The sequence below is a fragment of the Aedes aegypti genome, chromosome 2 (genome assembly GCF_002204515.2).
Source record: "Aedes aegypti strain LVP_AGWG chromosome 2, AaegL5.0 Primary Assembly, whole genome shotgun sequence".
Taxonomy (NCBI): domain Eukaryota; kingdom Metazoa; phylum Arthropoda; class Insecta; order Diptera; family Culicidae; genus Aedes; species Aedes aegypti.
The window spans coordinates 122,286,905-122,303,182 of NC_035108.1; the positions used below are offsets into that span (position 1 = coordinate 122,286,905).

At 37.1% G+C, this 16,278-nt stretch overlaps 1 protein-coding gene across 7 annotated transcripts in view; it reads right to left on the minus strand.

Moving 5' to 3' along the window:
* Positions 1-16,278, minus strand: part of LOC110675977 (lactosylceramide 1,3-N-acetyl-beta-D-glucosaminyltransferase) — a 193,641-nt gene that overhangs the window by 155,720 nt on the left and 21,643 nt on the right. For 4 of the 7 annotated variants that reach the window (XM_021842168.1, XM_021842166.1, XM_021842165.1 and 1 more), the window contains exon 2: positions 1,808-2,129. The gene's annotated coding sequence lies outside the window, so the exon portion shown is untranslated. The remainder of the gene's footprint in view (positions 1-1,807; positions 2,130-16,278) is intronic. The other 3 variants (XM_021842170.1, XM_021842167.1, XM_021842164.1) reach the window with 1 other exon arrangement.

The window sequence follows — 16,278 nt, forward strand, 5'->3', positions numbered from 1 at the left end:
TTTTTTTTTTTCATTCTCCACAAATTATCAACTATTTATTGTAAAATGCATAAATGTTATAATTGTGAATAAAACTAAAATAAAGGGATTTCTTATGAACAAACGAAAACTATAACAGTTTTTATTGGTTTAGTGGGAAAAAATTCACTATCGGTATTTTACTAGTACTACCGATGAATCTATGACAAAAGGTCGAAAGACAAAAGGTCGAAATGACAAAAAGTCGAAGAACAAAAAAGAAGGGACAAAAGGTTGAAAATCTTTTTTCAAAGAAGGAAAAATTTCTCATCAAGCAAATCATTTTCGACCTTTTGTCCTTTCGACTTTTTGTCTTTCGACCTTTTGTCCTTTCGACGTTTTGTCTTTTGACCTTTTGTCCATGAACCCTACCGATTCTGATCGATGTAGTACCGTTGAATCGGTATTCAGTAAAAGTAGTCGGAGCCGGAATCCCTAATTGACCACCTACTTCATATATGAAACTAACGTTAGAAAAGTGAACGATGAAAAGAGTGTATGATATTTAGTCTGTTTGTCTGTGGTAAACCTGTCTGAACAGATTATTCTGATCTGTTGTTGATTGATGTCATTGTTGATTTGATTGCATAAAATTCGATACAGTGATGCCAGATATTCAAGTTCAGCCAATATAGGGGGTAGTGAATAAGTGTAAATTATAACTGCATGTAAGTAAACATTTTTTCAGACTTTCTTTTGACCGTCAGGCTAAAGCAGGCTAAAAGCGGCTTTCTCTGCATTTCATAGTATTAGTTTCAAACCATTGGATAAACATGTTTCAGACTGCGGAAATGTGCGCGACCAAATTATTTTTAGTGTCAAAAAGGTGCAAAATTTTATATAAAACCTTCAATAACTCGAAAAGTATGAGAGATAAAAAAATGCTCTTTTGGAGAATGTTATGCGTTTTTGCAAGTAACAAATAACACTAGAACAATTGAAAATTGTACAAAATCATCGAACCAAGTTATGATGAAAAAAGTGATTTTTAGGGGTGTTCCACAAAAAACTCCACAAATGTACATGAAAATCAAAAAATATGCATACGGTGTCTTCAGCAAAGTTGTTTCTTCTAACATTACCTACAACTTTCCCGAATAAAGTTTATTTTTAAATTCATAAATACGAAAAATAAAATTTCGTTCTCACTTATAGGTGGATTAATCACCAAATTAACACTTTCATAAAATAGCGATTATTTTATGGAAAAACTTTCCCGAAGACACTATAGTACTAAAATCATGTTTTCAAGGTCAAAACAATTTCGATCACGTTTTTTCAGCGACGGCTACAGTGTGCACAGTGGGTAAAATCGGAACCGTGATCGGACTTATATTGAAGCCACTGAATTAAATATTGAAATGATATATTTCCGATTGAAAACTGTTCAATAAATCCATTGCAAGTTTTAACCTTTGAAGATCTTAGCAAGTGGTCATTTTTTTCGCTAAAACTTATGCCTTTTTCAGCTGTTTTGTTCATAATGTCACACTAAATGATTGATTTGTTTAGTTAAAACTGGGTAACATCGTCCGAAATACTGGTAGATGTAACAATGTTCGTTTCGCAGACCGTTTGCACCAAATTAGGTATATTTTGTGAAATTTTCGTGTAACTTTTCAAAACCTGTATCAATTGATTTATAGAGCGTTTTTCCATCGAAAATGTATCATTTCAAAAAATAAGTACGGGTTCGATTCTGCCCACTATGATTGATCGGGAAACGAACGAACGCGAACGATGTGTTCCATAAGCCCGAGGTATTTACGTTTCTCGCTAATTTGCTCACCTTGTGGCACGTGGTGCACTCAATTTTCCTTATTTATCATACCTATTTCACTATTTCCACTGGGAATTTCACTTTTCATTCACCAATTGCTTTGCTTTGCTTCTGGCGTCAGAGGATTGCGTTGGGAAACGATCCCGTCACTTTTGCTGGTTGCCTGCCGGGTGATTTATATTTTCTCCAAGCGTTTTCTGTATGTGCTTCGTCGACGACCGGTTGGATGGGTGGTTATTTGCTGGATCCGATGATTGTGCGTAGTTCGGCGATGTTCAACGCTATTTATTACGAAACACTAGATGCAATGGGCGACCAATAAACTGATTCCCTGCAAGTGATAGAAAGGAAAGTGAACTTTATTAATGTTGATGCGTAACTATTTGATAGTAGGTATTGGTTGGAGATAAATAGATTCAATATTAAGAAATATAATTTAAATCGTATTCATGTTATATGATGTTTCACTCATGCTGGATAATTACTGTCGTTAGTGTCGATATCGTTTTATTTGGCATATATAACTTGAATTAGTACTCAAAGATGTATAATGTATATGCAATATAATTTTCATAGCAGGATCGCGACTGTAGCCCTTCCTCGAAAAATCTGGAAGAATCATAGTAGAAGGGGAACTTAGATAGGCGTTCTGAAGGTATCCTTGCAAGTATTACTGAAGAAATTCTTGGAGAAGTTCCTGTGAAAAAATCATGATGAATCCAAAGATACATTTCTGAAAAAGGCCATAGAAGATATCCAGGAGCGGTATCTGTTGAAGGTAAATTACTAGAAAAATCTAAACAGAAAAATTTTGTAGAAACCCTTAGAAGTATTTTTGGTGAAATTTCCAAATTCACTTACCGCATTCCTGAAGGACTGCCTGGTACTATTCCTGGAGCGATGCCTGATGAAATTCGCAAATGAATCAATGGGAAAATTCCTGTTGGAATCCCTGGTGGAACTCCTGTGGGAACTAGGGAAGAATTACAAAAAAAAACTCTGACGGAATTCTTGCAGCAATCCCAGGTTAAATTGCTGGACCAATCCTTGGCAGAATTATTGAAGGAATAACCTTAGCGAATTTCCTGGAAAATATCTTAAGGAATCCCTGGTGGAATTTTTAGAGGACTACCTGGTAGAATTTTTTCAGGAATATCTGGTGAAACTTCTGGTGAATTGCTGAGGTGAAACTTGGTGACTTCCCGGAAGAATACCTTGCGGGATTCCTGTAGAAACCTCTGGCAGTTTTTCTGGAAGAATTCTTAAAGGAATTACTGGCGGATTTTCTCGAGGAATTTTTGACGAAATTCCTGGAGAAATCACAGGCGGAATTCTTGGAGAAATTACTAGCAGAACTCCTTGAGGAATTACTGGCAGAAATAATGGAGGTATTGTTGGTGGAGTTTCTAAAAGAATCCTAGTTGTAATTTCTGGAAGAATGCATGCTGAAATTGGGGAATCTCTTGCAAAAATCCCAGCGGTAATTTTCGAAGGAGTCTCTTGATGTATTCCTGGAGAAATTTCTAGAAAATATCTAAATCCCTTTCTTAGTGAAATCTTTGAAGAAATTCTTGAAAAAATTACTGGAATCCAACTTCTGCATGGGTATCTTATTCCTTGTCGAAATGATCTAATAGAAAAACCATAAGAAATACATCAAGTAGTTCATGGAGAAATGCCTGAAGGAATCCTTGGAAAAATTCCAGAGAATTCTTTGTTGTGCTGTCAAGGTGAGGATAAAAACAAATAAAAATCAACGAAGATTCTACCCAGCAAGTATCAATGTAGGCGAGGGTAGATTGAGTATTTTCGTCCCTGGTTAAGAACTCCCTGAAGGAGCTTCTGGAGTAATTCCTGAGAAAATCCTAGGATAAAATCCTAAAACCATTCGTGGAGGGATCCCTAGGAAAGTTGCAGAAATAAATCCTGGAATTATTTCAGTAGGGGTTTCTGAAGGAATTCTGTGGCAGAGACTTCTTTGAGAATTCTTTAAAGGCATGTTTGGAAGAATTACAGGAGGTTTCTTTACAATAATTTCTGGGAAATATCTGAAATATTTCTTGGAGAAAACTTTAAGGAAATGTTTGGAGAAAGTAGTGTAATCCCTGAAGAAGTTTTCGAAAATAGCTCTGACATATTACCTGGGGAAATGTTACAAGAGAAATTCGTTTAGAAATCTCCGAAGGAGCTCTTGTAGGAATTTCTGAGTGAATCCTAGGACAAATTCCTAGAGGAATCGTCTAGAGAGATTCTTTAGAGCAATAGCAAAATAGAGAAATTTCAGATGTAATTCATGGGGCAATCTTTGAAGTAGTCTCTGGAAGGACCAGTTGAGAAATTGTTGGAAAATATCTGAATTATGTCTAGTTCTAGGTGAAATCTTTGAAAGAACTGCTGAAATCCTAGAAGGAGTTGAAAAAAATCTCTGAATTATTTCGTGGCGAAATTTCCCTAGAGAAATTCCTCTCCCTGAACAATTTTCTTGAGGAATACTCTGGAGACATTTGCTTAAGAAATTCCTGGAGGAAGCCTTGGAGAATTCCTAGAGAAATCTTCATGGGAATTTTCGGAAAATTCCCTGGATGAATCTTTGATAGAATTTTTGGAGTACACCCGATTCTGTTTTTGCACGGGGGATGCGTACCGTGCAAAAAAGTTTTCAGTTCAAAATTTCAAAAAACCGTGCAAAAAAGTAACACCATTTCTCGACGTTTCATGCAAAATAAGGTTTTGGCGGAAAAAAATGTATGGAAATTTTTTTTGCACGGCCGAAAAAAGAACTAGAAAAAGTCCTCGAGATGTCTTTGAAGTAGATTTTTGAGAAATTACTGAGGGAATCACTGAACAAATTCCAGGGGAAATGCCTGGAAGATCAATTTTAGGATTCCCTGGACTGATTGAAGGAGTGAATCTTGAAAGAATCTCTGGAGGAATCCCTGGTGAAATTCTAGAAGAATTCCAGGGGGAATTCCCGAAAGATTTCTTGGAGAAAATTCTACGAAGGAATCACTGGAGAACTTTTCTCTGAATTATTAAGCGGTGGAATTGGCTTAGAGAAATTCCTTGAAAAATCACTCAATCACAAGACGAATTCCCGAAGGGATTCTGTAGAACAATCCCTCGAGAAACTGGAGGAGTCGATTATTGGTTTTTTTTGAAGAATTTCTGTAGAAATCTGTGGAAGCATTCGGGAAGGAGTCTCTGGAGAAATCATTGGAGAGGTAGAGTACTCGAAAAGATTGCTGGAAGAATCCGTAGATAGATTTCTGGAAAATGTCTGCACTTTATCTAGTTGAAGGAACTTATGAAATCCTTGGAAGAGTTTTCGAAAATTCTCGCTGAAGGATTTCCTTGAGGAATACTGTGGAGGTATCTCTGGAGACATTTGCATGAGGAATTCCTGGAGGAAACCTTGGTATTCCCTAGAGGAATCTCCGTGGGAATTTTTGGTAGAATTACTGGAGTATTCTCTGGAGGTGAATTCTTTAAAGAAAGCCTTGAAGGAACTACTGGAATATCCGAAGACGTTCTCGAAAATATCTCTCATTTCCTGGCAAAACGATCTCAGAAAAAATCTTCGGGATATCTTTTAAGTAAATTTTTCATAAATTCCTGAGGGAATCACTGGAAAAAATGCAGAAGAAATGCCTGGAAGATCCTTTTTAGGAATCCCTGGACGAAATGAAGGAGTAAATCTTGGAAGAATCTCTGGAGGAATCCCTGGTGAAATTCTAGAGGAATTGTAGAGGGAATTCGCGAAAGAATCTTTAGAGGTATTTCGGGAAAACATCTGAATTATGTGGAGGTGAAGTCTATGAAGGAATTACTGAAATCCCTGGAGAAGTTTTCTCTGAATTATTAAGCGGTGATTTCTAGACAAATTTTTGTCTAGAGCAATTCCTTGAAAAATCGCTGAATCAGTTACTAGACGAATACCTGAAGGGATTATGTAGAAGAATCCCTCGAGAAATTGGAGGAGTCGATTTGGGATGTTTTGGGAGAATCTCTGGAAAATCTGTGGAAGAATTCGGGAAGGAGTCTCTGGAGAAATCCTTCGAGAGGTCCCTGGAAAAACCGTAGATAAATTTCTGGAAAATCTCTGCACTATGTTTAGTTGAAGGAACTATTGAAATCCTGAAAAAGTTTTCGATAAAAAGCTCGGAATTATTTCGTGGTGGAATTTATCAACAGAAATTTCTTGAGAAATAGCCGTAAAGAAATCCTTCTAGGAGTTCCTGAATAAAGCAAAAAATTAAGCATACTTTTGAGAAACAGTAGGAGGAATCCCTAGTGGAATCTTGGAGGAGTCTCTTTGAGAATTCTTGTAACAATCTCTAGAGGAATCTGTGGAAGAATTCTTAGAGAAGTCTCTGGAGGTGTCATTGGAAGAATTTCTGAAAAATATCTGATATGTTTCTTGGTGCTTTTTTGAAGAAATCATTGAAGAAGTTACTGCATTCTCTGGACGAGTTTTCGAAAAAATATCTCTGAACTATTGTCTGCATAATGTCTCTTGATAAATTCCCTGACAAAACCTTGGAGAAATTCGTTTTTACTCTGACATGGTTTGTATTTACTCTTCCCAGATATTGTTGGGATGGTACAAAAACAAAACATTCCTAGCGCCCTATGAATTTTCATCTAGAATATGCAAGATGTCCTGTTATACAATAGGGTCCTAAAGCCCTCTTCAATTTTAGTACCAAATGTTTAAGCTTAAGTCAAAAACACATGTTTCCTCAATTTTTAAATTGTTTTGGTTGGTTTAAGATCAAATAAACCATTTTTACGGTTTTAGAGATTTTGTCACACCCCTTAGTTTAAACTCAAAATTTCGGTGTATTTTATTTTCCGTGTCTCTTCCGAAATGTCAGATAGGAACAATCCCAGTGTTAAAACTAAAACCCCTATGGCGTTCTTGTCGACTAGGTGAACGTCAAACATGAAGAAAAGTGTTAAGGTTCATATTTGAACCCCTTTTTAAAATTATAGCCGGAATCTGAGCGGGAAAAATTGCTAAAGTAGTTGCAAGAAAATGCTCTTTCGTGTTAATCAATAAAAACAAGATTTCATTATAAATTTTAGGACCCTATTGAACCAAAAAAACGGAGCCTCCTTTTGTTCGTAAAAGGATCAATAGTAGAAAATTAGTACTGAAAGGTACTGTTTTTGTTGCACTGAGAAGTACTGTTTTATTGCTTTAGGTAGTTTAAAAAAAACTTCCAAGAGCAGAGACAATTTGCGTACGTACAGCACGAAGGTACGATGCGCACTGCTTAACATTCCTGTATTCATATCAAATTCTCGGTGTCACTGCGAATGGCGAATCACCAATCACGTCACCGCCCAGTAATCTTGATCGGGACCAATGAACCGGCGGAATCACCACCGCGTTTGACATGTGTCATTATCAACTGCACCCAGTTCACCCAGTGTGTGTGTGGTGGTGGTGGCAGAAAATTCTTATCAGAGAACAATTACTGCCGACAACTACTCTACAAACAGAGCAGCAAATAGCGGCGGCGTGTCTTATCGTGGAGTGTTGACGAGCGGCAAACATGCACTGATTTTCAGTATTTATGGTAGGTCGTCATAAATCTGTGCAAACAAACAAGTGGTTTTTGGGCTTCCACTCAGTCTGCCGTGACAGTCTTGGGGTTTAACTGTTTAATTACAGGTGTATTATGTTTGAAGTACCTTCTGGGAAGCACTCTTGTGAATGAAAGATGTTACTCGTTCGGTGGCGTAATTAGTTAACGCGCCCAATCTAGCGTATTGGGAGTCGTGTGATCGAAGCCCACCAGAACGATTCCATTATTTTTTACAATTCTGCATCTCACTTTGTTCAAATTGACTTTTGTGTCTACAAACTCCTGTTTTTTTTTAATTTCCAATTTGACGAAATTTGAGGATTGCATTCAGACTATCATATATCATTACAAGAAAATGTTTATCAGCATCATCTGCCAGAGTGTCCGTTGTGCAATCATCATAATTGAATAACCGAATATGAGCAACTGAAATCACTTAGTTATCGAGTGATAACGGTATTCTTGACTACATCCTATGAACCAGCACAGACAAACAGATGTGAAACTTGAAAAAAAATTGAATTAAGCAGTCCATTCAAAATTCTAGACTGAAACAATTTATTGTCTTAAGAAAAAAAAAATAAAAAATTCTAAAACAAAAAAAAGTAATTACAAAAGATTGTTTTAAACACTTGAACGTTAACTAGAAATCGAAACAAAAATGCCGTCTTACGTGAATCGACGACACCGATAGAACCCTCCTATAAATTGTCCCTACTGTCATGTCGGCATGTCTGTACCCGCTGTACACACTAAGAAAATATCTCGCGTAACATTACTAAAGGACCTATCTAACATTGAGAGGCTCTCTTTGTTTACTTTCTCTTTCATTAATAACTGAGTCACATTAATCTCTTCTGTTGCTTTTTTTGTATGAAACGCTAGTCAAGGAAATTGACTTTCGATCTATAGTGAAAAACTTCCCAAAATCTTTAGTATTCCACTGTTATAATCAAAAGAGAACGAGAGAGGAGAGAATCTCTCATTTGTACATAGGTCCTTTAGTAATGTTCCGCGAGATATCACCGACTCCGGTAATTTTTTTACCGAAATATAAACCGCTGAGCGCTCGGTAATGCTTTCGGTAAAGTTAAGAATTACTGAACAATCTGTAATTTTCATCGACAGGCAGCTGTCAAAAAATTACAATATGTTCGTGAAATATTACCGAGAGAATTGTTAAATAATTTACCGAACGCATCGTAACAGCAAGCAGTCAGAATCGGACAGGCTGATCGATGAAAAAATAAAAACAATGAAGTTTATATTGATGTAAAATATAATAAATCGATTTATTTCGCGTTTTTCTTTTCAAATCGTTTGCACTTGTTAGAACTATTTATAAATTTCAACTGTTAACAGGTTACAGCAATGCAGAGCCGTTTAGTTAAGCGAATAGTGCAAAAGTTTCGCTCCTATGAAGGTTCCGTCTGACATTAGGCCCCGTTGTTAATCAGATTCTACAACTGCTTGTCTGTTGGTGAAGGTGGGATATGCTGCAAATCTAGTGCCACAGGAACAAGCTAGTTATGCCAGTTAAGGAAACAATTCTGGTTCATCTGCAGTTCTTCACCCCTTGCGAACAAAACCGGTACCATTGATTCCGTCATCCGTGCTCGTTAATGTGACGCTGCAATCCGGAAACATAATATCGCATTTATGTAACAATGAAAACATTTTATTCCATCAATCATGACTCATACTTACGGATAAGAAGTACCAGACGCTCATCCTGTTGCTGTAGTTTTTTTAAACACTGTTAGACAGTACCGGATGCAATACGATCGAGTACTTCGAAACAAATATGGCGGCCTCAGAAATTTCAAATTACCATTTGTTCGGTAAAGCATTGTAGCACTATGAACTGATGTACGGTAAAAAATTACAGTCTACGGCGAATCGAAACGATTTACTGGTTTTTCGGTGAATGAAACGACGATTCCGGTAAAAGTGGGCAAACATTGTTTTGATTTTTTCATTTATTCAAGGACATTCGGTAAATTAAGTTTGTAATACCGAAGCTTCAGTAAAATATATATTTACAGTACGTTTCCGGTAAGAATATTTACCGAACAACGAGAAAAAATCTAAGTGTGTACATCGCCCGTCATTTATCATTGAAAGTTTAATTGATTTCACCCCTCGAATTGCTGCTGCTGTCGTTGAATGCTTATGGGCAATCAATTTTGGTTCCTCCCGTGTGATAAATCGATAACCAAATTTTGCACAGCACAGATAGTGTAGTCTGTATGCCGATGACGCATCGCATATACCACATATAAAACCATTTTTCGTGAACTCGTCAGAATAAATGTGCTCTCCAGTGCTCGGTACCACAAAGGCTCGCCAAGTTCATATCGGGGAGCAACCTTGAACCAATTTTCGTCAGAGGCAATATTTTTCTTCTAGTGTCCTCTTGTACAGTGATTCAAAGTCATATTGGTACAGGGCTGTTTTACTGTTCTACTGTTTTTACATCAAGTTGGTAAAATAACCATAAAATTCTATATCGACTTCGTAATACTTTACCAATAATGGTGATCTAATGACTACCGCTTCTGCTTCATAAGCAGAATGTTATGGGTTCAATCCCAGGCCCGTTCATTTCCTCGTACTTTATAATTGTATCTTTCACTTGCTTCCATCTTCCACTCTTAATGTGTCACAGTTGATATATCACAGTTCATAGCATTTGCTAAAGCCAGAGACGGACAAAAACAAGTTTCCTTACGCTTCCATTCTTCTATCATTATAGCACGCCTTTCCTTACGCCTGATACATGGGTAGTCTGCTAACCATACAGCAAGCCTCTCTGCCACAAATTTACCACCTCTACACCTTCCCGCCTGAACTGGCGTAGATGCAGCGGTATATCCGGTCTACTGTGGGAGCCAGTTTAATGCATCATCGATTCCTTCCCTTTCCTCTCATTGGACTGAATTCTGACGTGGCAGGCGACATTGTTGCCTAAAAATAGAAGATCACCCGCACTTATACACTGAGGGTGTCTTTTAGTTCCAAGCAGTCATCTGGTTGATTCCTTATGTAGGTGCAGCTGATTTGGCGTAGCAAGCACGGGCGGCCAATCAAGCTCAAGCTAAAACTCACCTATAAATCTTCATCAAAAAAATTTGGGACCAATGAGCATTTTCCACTTTGTACACATTTACCATGAAAGACTTTTGGAAATAAGCCTCTTTTGATAGTTTTTTTTTCAACCTTGATGTAAAACAGTGCCGTGTAGGAATATGAAACTGAGTCACTGTACACTTGATTGAGAGCAACGGGAAAGTTCTGTTTTCTCGGAGACTCGAAACCGTCTCCAGCGACCTTGATTTTCTTTCTGTTTTCCTGCAAAACTTTTGTTTCCGGTATGATGTACCTTTGTAGGAAAGGTTTATAGGATATGGCGCCATGTTCAAACGATAACAATCAAGTTGTTCTCGGAGTGCCACAGAGTGCAACTGTTTTTTCCGAAACTGGAGTGCGGCATTCGGAACAAGGGTATGATGCGAATGTTTTTTCCCCAGCCAAGCTACTGATCTGGCTCCATGCGGATACGAGGGGTTGGTTATTGGGGCATAGAGCGGAAATAAATGTTGTTTTGATGATTTATTGCTTCAGAGGTGAACCGTGTTCAGTGGTCCCCCGGGATGTGAGACGACAATGGTTTGTGGTGTTTTCCTCTATGTTAGGAAAAATCGTTCAGCTTCGATAACCTGCAGATATTGCACAAAAAAACAGGTGCAGGAAGAACAATTCTTCGGATTTGGGTTTCCCTGTCAAACATGGGCAGATTTGACAAGAAAATGCTATAATTTTTCGATTGATGCGTGTTTGAATTTTAATTAGATCATGTTATCAATGTATGAATAACTACTGGAATCGAATAAATTAAGGAGCACCAGAGCTATATCCTTGAAATATGTATATTCTATACAGGAAATTTACCATTTGCAAAATTCTTTAAAATAACATCTGCTCTTCATGGTGGGTTATGCAATATTTCAAATAAGTCGTTTTTTATGCAATTTGAATAAGAAATTAAATTTGTGTTGACAGACGTGTATCTATGTATTAGTGATAGATAGCAGAAGCAACTGTAAACGATGAGTGTGCTTGCTGTCTAGTCCATGTAGTGTGTTTCGAAGTTGAAGGTTCTGTATGATCAGTGACCGCTGCGCTTATATTTGGAAACATGTATCTGTCCATGTCTCCAAATATAAGCGCAGCGGTCATAATCGTCATAATTGGATTTATCTTGAGACAGACAATACAAATCAAGAAAATCGACACACAGCCTTTCCATTTTGCAAATAAAACGAGTGAGTGTTTTTATTTTTCACGATTTCTCAATTATTACGGAGAAAACTGCTTTTTTAGTTTTGACATTTGCTCCAATTTTACTTGGACCTTAAACTAGAAAACTGTTCCCAAAATTCCCGCAAATTATTTCAGAAATTCGTCAAAGGATTTCTCCAAGAACTTCTGCAGGGGACTCTCTAGGAAAATGAATTACATCCTTCCAGATATTCTTTCGAGGATGCCTCCTGGAATATCTCCAGGGATTACGTCAATAATTTCTCCAGGAATACCTACAAAGATTCCTTCATGAACTCCTCTAGAGTGCTCTACAAGAATTCCTTCAGTAGTTCCTATAAAAATTCCTCCATTTTTTTTAAGTTTTTTAGGGTATTTAGCCACTAGGGCTTCGCTCATGCGTTTCTCCAGAGATTTCTCTATTAATCCTCAATGAATAAAGAAATGATTCTAGGAAATCTACAAAGGGTTTTTCAAAGCTTTTAACATTAGCTTAGCTTCTATGTATTTCGCCAGAAATTCTCCAAAAATTGCTATACAGATGTAATTGAGAAATTGTTCAAGAATTTACCCAGGAGTTCCCTAGATGAATACAAGAATTTATTAAGATTTTTTTTTCCAATGATTCCTCTAGGATATTGTCGAAGTGTTTGCCCAGGAATTTATTCATAAGCTACACAAGAGAATCTTCCAAGATGTCCACCAAGTTTGTAATCAGTAACTTTATTGGTTTCCTCCAACGATAATTTTTAAAGGTTTCCTCCAAAGACTTTTTCGTGAATTGCTTCACAGATATTTCTAAGAATTATTCTGAGCGTCTCTAAGGAAATTCTTTCAGAGATGTTCAACAGATTAAATAAAGGAATTCCTTCTAGGATACTTTCAGAACTTTTACGCGATTTCAGCAAATTTTTCCAAAGATCCCTTCATAAATCATTGCAGGGAATGCACCTTAAGAATTTCTTCATGGGTTACTCCATACGTTTATCTATAGAGTTACCAAGAATATACTGTTATATATTAATTAACAAGATTTTTAGCCCTGGGCTAGTTCATCTCGAGAACAACGGCTTTACTTCCCTTCCGAAGGAAGCCGCCACTGTAACATACATGTCAAGTGACTATCTCTGGGATGGGATTCGATCCCAAGTCGCCGGCGTGAGAGGCGTGTGTTCTAACCAGTATACCAGGTCCGTCCCACTATAACGAAATTTTTTCACTGAATGTTTGTGGAAGTAAATCTCTCAGTGAAAGGGGTTGAATTCTGAGAATATTGAGAGTAAATCTCACTTATCGCTCTCTGTAAGAATCATGATCCGCAACACATAAGAAGGGCCGTTTATCGTCTGTTGTATAGCTCTGATTATATCGTGGGGACAACAGTGCATGATCAGGGCTGGTAGCAATCAGACAGCAAAATAATAGTGACCAAAATGATAAAAAAGTGATCAAATAGTGACCAAAAAGTGACCTAAAAGTGACTTGAAAACTACAAGTATTAGTCATAAAACTGAATAGAAATGAAAATATGTTCTAATTATATTATTTATTTATTCTCTCTTGATACGTTTTGAACATTCGTAAAAAGACTCAAAAAATCATATCTCCGTTGTTTCTGAAGCGATTTTAAAATTTTACCACTAATGGAACCTGTTACAACTCTATTTTCTATATGTCATACAAAATATGATATTGGCCACATGGTTCCGGAGTTATTTCTGGGTGCAGTGGGGTTAGTTTTTCCCGGGATGATGATCCACTTACAAAATGCTTTAGAAACCTGAATTTCGACATGTCATTCTTCATGATTTATCAAAAAGAGGTCACTTAAAACCACTTAGGACATTTCTGGCCACTTTGGCTGCACTTTAGTAATCTTCCGGATACTTGGTTCCCCTGGGGAAGTGGCCATTTATGAACCGGTTATGGAGCAGGGCTTGCGACATATCAATCTTCAAGATTTTACGAATCAAATATGTTGAAGACTATATCAATTGATTTTGGCTACATTGGCCAAATTCCGGAAGTCTTCCGGGCACCTGGTTCCCTGGAAAAATGCCCATATATGAACCGGTTATGAAGCAAGGTTTGCGACATACCAATCTTTAAGAATTTACCAATCAAGCATGGTGGAGACTATTTCAATCATTTTTGGTAACATTGGCATTTCGAAGTCTTCCGGGCATATGGTTCCCTCAGGCCATATATGGACCAGTTATGAAGCAAGGCTTGCGATATATCAATCTGTAAGATTTTACGATTCAAGTATGTTGAAGACTATTTCAATAGTTTTTGGTCACATTGGTCACATTCCGGAAATTCTCCCGACTCCTGGTTCTCTCAGCAAAGTAGCCGTATATGTTCCGGTTATAAAACAAGATTTGCGACATACCAATCTTCAAGATTTTACGAATCAAGAATGTTGGAGATTATTTCAATAGTTTTTGAAGTAGTTAGATTAGTCACGTTCTTCTAGGTGCCCAGGTTCCCTCATAAAAGTAACCATAAACGGATAAGCTATGAACAATGATTGCGACGCATTTTACTCCTGATTCCCTCGAGATAGTGACCATAAACTTATAAATTATGGAATAGGACTTGCGACACATCAGTCTTCCAGATGTTATGAAGCAAGTATGTTGGAGACTATTTCAAACATATTTTTCATTTGACGCATACCGAAGTTCTTCCAGATTGGTGGGTTCCTTGGGAAAGAATTATAAACGGATTAACTATGAAACAATGCTCGAGACACATCAATTTTTAAGATCTTATGGATTATATATGTTGTTGACTGTTTCAAACAGTATCCATAATCTGGAAGCGTTTTGGTCAACCGATTATTCTCGAGAAAGTACAGAGGATAGGGAAAATGATTGAGATAGGCTAAATTTTGCCTAAATTCAATTGTTTGTATTTTCATCCCTCTTGTTTTAAGTGTGTCTTTGCATATTTTTTGAGGCTTTATTGAATTCATTTGCCTCTTGAAATTGATGTGTATATTAATCAATTTACATATCAGGCGTGTTTAGAATGTATTAAACTGCAGTAATTCAAAATCTTTCTTAACTGTCCGAGCTAAGACTTGATTGTCATAAATGGTCAAAAAGATAGCGCATTTGATGTTTCATTTATCTTTTTTTTTCGAGACGAACATTAGCTTAATATAGGTTACTATGTAATATTTCTGATTCCAGTTGAACAAAAACAAACAAAAAGAAATAAAATATATGAACTCTTGTAAACAAGCTCATGATAGAATTATGAGCAAAATTCCTGTTCATGAGGAGTTTACTGGCGAAAATTCAAGATCTTGAAGTAGAGATGCAAAACGAATAACTTGAAGCATTTCTCAAAAAATGTGTTAAATAAAATGAGGGAAAATTGTGGCGAAACATAAAAAAATACTGCAAGAATTCCAAGTTCTAAACAAACGAAAAATAGAAACTTATGCTAAAATTGTGGCAGAATTTCTGTAAAATCAAACCATTTCTTCCAAATAAACAATAACTCCAGATCACAATTGATTATTGACGAACTCGAGACAGACCGAATTAGATGAATGTCGTGTATAAAGCATTAGAATATGATTCCATGAGTACTTTAAATATCCATATTTAAACTGAATTATAAAGCAAAACAGTGAACGATCAAAATCGCATATGTGTTGCCGAAATTCATGAACAGGTGGAATTGACGTTAGAAAATAGCAACTGCTTGTTTATTTTTTGTATACAAATAGTTGAACAAAGTCGTGTGAAAAACAGTGTCAAGGGTTAATGAATGGTAGAATGTATTGTTTATTTGTGGGAATTTCTAATGTAATTTCTGCAATGATTTTCAGCAAAATTAGTACTTGCTTTTGAAGTCCTGGTCGAATTTCAGACAAACTCTATGAATTGTTATACCTAGCTGTCTCTGGTATATCTTCCGGAGGAGTTTTGACGATGTTCTTTCTGAAAGCAGGTTTAGGATTTCTTCTATAGCCGTAGATTACTCAAATCAGATATCGGTCTTAGCTTTTACCAAAACGTAATAAAATATGTTCGACAAAAAATCATCCAAGACAAACTTACTTTCTAAGTTTTTCCAGAATATTCTCCAAAACTTTTCACAAGGTAGTGCTTCGAGAAGCCCAAGCAGGACAGTTCGGTTTTGCGTCGTCCGATTGATTTAGCTGACGGATTCGCGCGTTTTCGTTGCCGGAGAATTTTTTTTCCCCCTGTTTTGGAGCGTCTTGCTGGGTAGTGCTTTGTGAAGCCCAAGCAGGACAGTTCGGTTTTGCGTCGTCCGATTGATTTAGCTGACGGATTCGCGCGTTTTCGTTGCCGGAGAATTTTTTCCCCCTGTTTTGGAGCGTCTTGCTGGGTAGTGCTTTGTGAAGCCCAAGCAGGACAGTTCGGTTTTGCGTCGTCCGATTGATTTAGCTGACGGATTCGCGCGTTTTCGTTGCCGGAGAATTTTTTTTCCCCCTGTTTTGGAGCGTCTTGCTGGGTAGTGCTTTGTGAAGCCCAAGCAGGACAGTTCGGTTTTGCGTCGTCCGATTGATTTAGCTGACGGATTCGCGCG